Genomic DNA, 7,812 nt, shown 5'->3' with positions numbered 1-7,812 from the left:
TTTCATATGCATTTTATCCCAAAAAATTTGTTTTTTAATTTTACTTGTGTTTGTCTTCATTATAAAGTATACTTCTTTATGGCTTTAATTTACAAAATAAAGTGTCTTATCAAGTGCGGGTCGATTAATAATAATAATAATAACAACAATAACAATAACAATAACAATAACAATAACAATAATAATATAATAATAATAATAACAATAATAAGAACAATAAGAACAATAACAATAATAATAACAATAACAATAATAATAACAATAACAACAATAATAATAATAATAAGAACAATAATAAAAATAACAATAATAACAATAAAACAATAAGAACAATAACAATAACAATAAGAATAACAATAAGAATAAGAATAATAATAAGAATAACAATAATAATAATAACAATAACAATAACAATAACAATAACAATAACAATAACAATAACAATAAGAATAACAATAAGAATAATAATAATAATAATAATAATAACAATAACAATAACAATAACAATAACAATAATAAGAACAAGAATAAGAATAAGAATAATAGTAACAATATAGTAATAGTAATAATAATAATAATAATAATAATAATAATAATAATAATAATAATAATAATAATAATAATAATAATAATAATAATAATAATAATAATTTGTTGATACCATAAGTCATGCAGGATCTTGCCGCTACATGATGCCATCTAGGTAGCAAGTTACTTTACTAGGCTATTGACCCTGGCGTTGGGGTTGTTCTTGCCAGAACAAGTCCAACATGCCCTCAAACGCCATCCCTCGGCTAAACGGGCGGAAAACAGGACCACCGCCTGGTTTTGAACAGTCCGCCTGGGTCAATCTCACCTAACCTTGAACATCATGTTTTGGCATGATCATGATGCATTAAAGCATTATTACCATGATCTCAGTAGCCTAGTGTGACGTAATTCAACGGAGTATTTAGCCTATAAGGCTAAACATGAGCTTAATTATAAAAGAAATTAAAATAAAAGAAAAATAAAATTTATACCTTAAATATGAAAGTTGTGCTCAGCAGAAGGAGATTTGTATGAACAAACTTTTATTTATAAGAAAGATTTTACAGAGGGGAGTAGTAGAGAGCTTGTGCTTGGGGGTTCCAAGACTTGCCTCTAAACTAAGAGAAATGATCCTTATATAACGGATCAATGACACAAAACAACAAAATGAAAAAGTAAATGGCCGACAATATAATGGCCATGATAAAAGTAAAAGTAAAGAAAAAGTAAAGTCGGCCAAAAAGTAGCCGAAAGTAAAAACACAATAATTACAACTTTAATTATTAAAGCTGCTTTTATAAAAGCAGATTCCCTCTTTATAAAAGTAGCCGCCTAGTGGCGGGTCCCACCAATCATTTCATCGGTGACTTGCCCTTATCTTTTGCTGAGCTGGAAGATTCTTCCTCTTGGCCAAGAAATTGGGCCGCGAATTGTGCAAAGTCCTCTGTATTAGCTGGGCTTTGAGATTCTCCTGCTAAAACTTGATTATTATAGTCTTCTTCTTCTTCTTCTTCTTCTTCTTCATTATCAGTGGTATGACCTACAGACGCCATTGATGTGTCTGAAATAGCTTCCATATTAAGATCTTTGCATTATATTAGACTTAAATTCCTCCATGCATCTTGGGCTATGAGCTGCATTCAGTGGAATTAGTCCTTTTTTTCAATTGGATTTTTCGAGCAATTTGCTCAAATGCACTGGGTACTTCCTTTGTCCTTGAGTTGAGGGAGTCCTTATATTGTGCAATGGTTGTTTTAATTTGGTTTATTAAATCCTGTCCTGGAATAGTTCCATCTTTTGATTTTTGTAATAATTTTTTCCAGAATTTTGTATAAAAAATCTTGTTCAAGCAAGGCATATTTTGCGGGGTATAACCCACTTCAACTGTCCATTTCATAATCCATGGAATGGAGAATTCAATGAAGAAATACATATTAGAAATTTCCTCAGAAAAAGTAATATGATTTTCCAAATCAATTATTTTTGGAGAAACATCAACCCATTCAGTATATAAACCTTTAAAGGGTTCTGGTAAAGATTTCACGGTTGGACCATAATGAATCCACCATTGATAAAACCAATTTGGTATGCCCTGTTTATAAACATTGGCACAAATTTTTATAAACCATGAATGTTTTCTATTAGGATTTTCATATAAAAGAGCTTTATTAAAGCTTTCAACATAATCCCAATAATTAAATTTAATCGGGACTTTTGTTGGGTGGATATAATCCCTATCCTTTAACGGACTTATTCCCCATTCATTTGGAGAAAATACCTTTTTGATGATAATTTTTGAAAAATTATAAATTTTCTTGCTATTGGCAGGATAAAAATGCTGGAATTCAGCTGACCCTGTATATGATAGGATCATTTCATAATTCATCCGATATTTATAAGTCGGAGTGGCGTATGACGCTCTATCAAAATACCTTTGCATTATTTGCCAAGGTTCATCTTTCCATTGGAGATCATCATTCTCAAGGAGAATTATTAACTCTCTTTGAGCATTTTCTTCATATGAATCAATGTCCTCATTATCATCAATTACGAGGGCACTGGAGTATGATGGAGGCATATTATTCCCCTTTTTCTGTGCTTCTATAAAAGCAAGATAATCAGCAAAAGTGATTTGTTTCTGGGTATTACCAGAAGTTTCTGCAGTATCAGCAATTTTGTCGGCTATTAGCCTTTTGTTGCCCATTTGAGCAAGAACAGTGCCTCTGCCCGTTCCTTTTTGTCCTCTTCCCCTTCCTCTATTAGAGGGAGGTGTCAATGTGGGCCTCATCCTGCAAATGAGAAGATTACGGTTATGAACTTAAATATTCTCTTGTGAGAAAATCAGGGAGACTATTATCACTTCCCTTTTTGTAATGAATTTCAAAATCAAATGGTGCTAAAAGGGCTTGCCATCTGGCAAACATTTGTTTAGAAACATCATGTTTGCAATCTTTATTAAACATAAATTTTGCTGCTTGGCAGTCAGTTTTGATTAAAAACTTTTGATTATATAAATCACCTTGAAATTTAAGAACACACTTAACTATAGCAAGTATTTCTTTCGCTATGGTAGCATAATTCTTTTGACTATTATTCCATTTGCCAGAATAAAACTGGACTAAATATTCTTGCTTATCATTTGGAGAAAGCTGTTTAAGTATTCCTCCATAGCCAATATCAGAGGCATCAGTCTCAATAATTTTTTGCCAGTTAGGATTGGCTAAAGTAAGACAAGGAAGATTATTAACTTTTTCCTTGATTTTTTGAACTGCTTGCGTATGAGTATCAGTCCAAGGTTTTGGAATCTTTTTTAATCTATCATATAAAATAGATGTATCTTTTGCCAAATCTTTATAAAATGGCGAAATATAATTTAAACTTCCAAGGAATCTTTGAAGTAAGGTCTTATCAGATCTTCGAAATCTCCATGGTCATGCACAGCTTTTTATGTTAATAAACATGCTGAACAGGAACGAGGAGTTCCAAGATTAGTAATAAATTATAAACCTCTTAATAAGGTTTTAAAATGGATTCGCTATCCTATTCCTAATAAAAAGGATTTATTAGATCGTCTTCATAATGCGATCATATTTTCTAAATTTGATTTAAAATCAGGTTATTGGCAGATTCAAATAGCCGAAGCAGATAAATATAAAACTGCTTTTAACGTTCCAATAGGGCAATTTGAATGGAATGTTATGCCTTTTGGACTGAAGAATGCCCCTTCAGAATTCCAAAAGATTATGAATGATATTTTTATGGCTTATAGCAATTTTATTATTGTTTATATCGATGATATTTTAGTATTTTCAAATATTATTGAAATGCATTTTAAACATCTTGATATATTCAAGAAAATTATTATGTAGTAATAGGTGATGTAATTTAACGATTTCACAAAATGAATTTTATAAATCGAAAAAGAACTGTTAAAAACAGTAAGAAAGAGGAATATGATACTCCTCAAGAACTGGATCTCCTTAATAAATGGACGATTCCTAAAATTGAACCCAGAACAATTTACCAAATGGGTACTTTTGAGAAAATAGGTCTCAAACAAGTAGTTAAAACTACTGAAGAAACTATGACTGTAGATAATGATCATGCTACATTTAGACTATCATGCTACATTTAGACTATTATCTGACAGTGATCTTGCCCCTTATAGAGTAACCCATAGATTTATGCATATTGGGTTAGTACAAGTTGCATTTAAACCTTTAACTTTAAGAGGTTTACCAGAGAGCTTTATATAACTCTAAGAGATGGTCGAAACAGAACCGGAAAAAGTCTCTAATAAAGGACCTGGTCCAAACAAGTTTAGCTTATGGACCAGTTTATTTTAATGCTTATCCTAACTCCCTGATTATCTTTGCAAGATGATAATTCTTTAGATGCTTTAATATTAAGTATCAAATTGCATGGTTATGATTATATGCCAGGTACAGAGGTAATATGCATCTGTTATAGAATTTATTATAAACCATTATATACCATGAATCCTATGTGTAAAATCATGGATTTTAAAAATGAAACTATTTTAATAGAAACTAATTTTGGTAAATCCAAAATTATGACTAGAAGACCTATCAAGTGGGGATGAAATAGATTTCCCTAAAGAGTGGGTCATTGAAGGAGCAACACCTCCTCAAAATGTTTTTACTGAAATTTCAAAAATTGAACAGATCCCAGACGGGACAGTAAAATTAAGGTTTCATGAACCTGCACTTGTATTAGAAGATAATGAACATAATAGTGTTCGAACTAGTATACCTAGATCTTTGTCTTCTAACAGATCTTATATATCTCCTGTGGATTATATTGTGCAGACCCCATCAAGGGCATCTACTTCACAGGTGAGAGATGATGATTCTAATAGAATTAATAGATTAAATATTAACCGTGATAATATTGTAATGTATTAAAGACCCTTTAAATTGATCGAGTGGGTATATGGATTTTCCTATATTTAATGGATCCAAGTCGAAAATTGATTTTAGTCGGGGATCACCCGCAAGACTAGAAATCGTTAAAGAGTTTTTATACTCCTAAATGGATAACATTTAGAAAATGATTTTTGATAATTTTAAACCAAAGAAACAACCGTTTTCCAGAAGAATTTTATAGAGATCTTTTCGAGCAAAAGAAAAATCGTATTATATCTTTTGTCCCTTGGTTTATGGCCAAATATTTTGCTAATTATATTTCTGTTATAGAAAGAGATTTTACGTTAACAAGTGGAGAAAAAGTTCAAAGTGTTTATCCTCCACAAGCAAATTTTCGTATGGGAAAAGATTTACATTTCTCAGCCTTTTCAAAATTAATTGAAAATGGTGCCTTAACTGTCATGACTCATCATATTAATAATATGATAAGGCAACAAAATTATACTAATATTTATATGAATATTTTGGGTGAACAAATATTTTCACTCCATGAAAAAGTTGATAAACTCTTAAATAGTCTTAATAAGACTACTATTGTTGATAAGGGAAAACAGAAGGAAGTTGTTGCTACTCCAAGTATACAAAATGTTCATACAAATCTCCTCCCCCGAAATTCATGATTTTAAGATAAAACCCTTATCGGATTTAGAAAGACTTTTAGATTTAAAAAGTTTAAAGGTTTAAAACTTAGTCCTTTAATAGCAGAGGATGATAAATATTTGTCTGATATTGATTATAAGGCTCGCATAGCATCAGATATTAATAAAATTGATGAATATTATGCTGTTAAGCCGACCCAGAGGATGTACTACTATCCTCGTCCAACTCCTCAAGATGTTTTATTAGAGGAGCATGAACATGTTATTTCCAACAGTTATAGTGGTAAGGAAATATATGAATGGAATATTGACGGTTATAGTGAACGTCAAATTTATTGTACTATTTATAGAATGTTAATGTACAGCACTATCTGCAAGATTCATAAAAATACTGAAAGAGTAATTGTAGATATGATTATAGCTGGTTTCACTGGCCAATTAAAAGGTTGGTGGGATAATTATTTGACTAATGTACAGCGTCATGCTATTCTTTGTTAAGCAAGAAGGTGAAGATGAAGCAATTGCTAATATAGTTTATACACTTGTTATTAATATTGTCGAACATTTTTCGGGAAGATGGACGGAAAACAATGAGTCTATTCGCACCATGCTTCAAAACCTTAGATGCAAGACCCTAACCTCATTTAGGTGGTATAAAGATGTTTTTCTTTGCAGGTCATGGAATTTTGCAGAGAGTAATGACTCTCATTGGAAGTCCAAATTCATAGATGGACTCCCTCCTCTTTTTGCAGAAAGGGTTAGAAAAGCTCTTAGGAAAGGGGAAAGAAGTATTAATTATGATACTTATACTTATGGTAAATTAATTGGTACTTGTATGCAGGAAGGATTAGCCTTATGTAATGAGATTAGGCTTAACCAGCAGATCAAGCGCCATGGTCTTAATGAAAGACAACAATTAGGAGAATTTTGTGGACAATTTGGTATGGATATTCCACAATCTTCTAAGAAGCCTCATAGGCATAAAAAGAAGCACAAGGACTTCCAACAATGGAAGGAAAAGCGTCTACAGAAAAAAGCTAGGCGCAAAAAGACTTTCAAAGAAAGAAAAGATTTCATTAAAACCAAAAACCCAAAAGCCTGTTATAAGTGTGGCAGAGTAGGTCATTTTTATAAGAATTGTAAGGTTAAGGAGAAGATTAAAGCCCTTAACATAGATGATGACCTTAGAGAATCTTTATATAAGATTTTATTAAATTCAGATCCGTGTAACCAGAGGATGATTCTGGTAAAGATAGTGATAGTTCTTCCAACCCCTCTTCAGATGAAGATATTAGGGTGTTAGACGAAGAGAGCTATATCTCAACCAGCTCAGATGATGAATGTCAACCATGTCAAATAGGGCAACCTTGTGTTAAACCCAAGGAAGACAATGAGTTTTATAAACTTGTTTCCCAGTTTAGTGAAAACCAAATTCAGGTTTTAGATGGTAATAACCTCGTAGATCTCCTTAAATATATTAAGGATCCAAATCTTAGGTCCCAGATTATAGACCAAATAGGTTCAACACAGCAGCCCCAAGAAGAACCAACTGCTGTAGAAATTAGAGAACCTACAGGACCTTATACTATGGCTGGAGTAAAAAAACTCCTCCAAGAACGCCGGAATATCATAAGTACCCCGGCAACCACCCAAGACTTAGAAAGAGAGGTTAATAACCTTAAGCAGGAAATTTCCACCCTCAGGAGACACCAGCTCACCTTAGATCATAGGGTCTCGCAGCTTGAGGGAAAAGGAAAACAAATCATAGAAACACCAGTTCATATTACTGAAAAAGAACCACCAGTTAATAACGCCGTAGAAACTGTTACTATGGAAGAAGGTGAAAGTAGTGGTCCCAGTTCCAATTTCTTAATAAAATTAGAAACCATTACTGTCACGCCCCAAAACCCACCCTAGACGTGACCGGCATCCGACGTCATGAACAACATCGGAAGAACCTAAGCAACACCATAATAATACTTGAACCCGCCAGGTTCAACATTCGCACTCCCGCAGTTTATAAAATAAAGGTAAACGAATCACGCATATAAGAATTAAATCGGTGGAAGTCTTTAGTTATCTAGGCTTGTCAAACATAACAACGTGCCCAAGAGTTAATCAATAACTCAATAACTACCCACAAATGAATACTGGGGAGCTTCTAAGATCAAGGATTAATAGTCGACTCGTCGGGACGCGGCCGGACAACTAATGTAACAAATAAGTAAATCAAAGGG

The sequence above is a fragment of the Lycium ferocissimum genome, chromosome 11, assembly GCF_029784015.1.
Source record: "Lycium ferocissimum isolate CSIRO_LF1 chromosome 11, AGI_CSIRO_Lferr_CH_V1, whole genome shotgun sequence".
Taxonomy (NCBI): Eukaryota; Viridiplantae; Streptophyta; class Magnoliopsida; order Solanales; family Solanaceae; genus Lycium; species Lycium ferocissimum.
Note: the sequence above shows the minus strand (reverse complement) of the source record.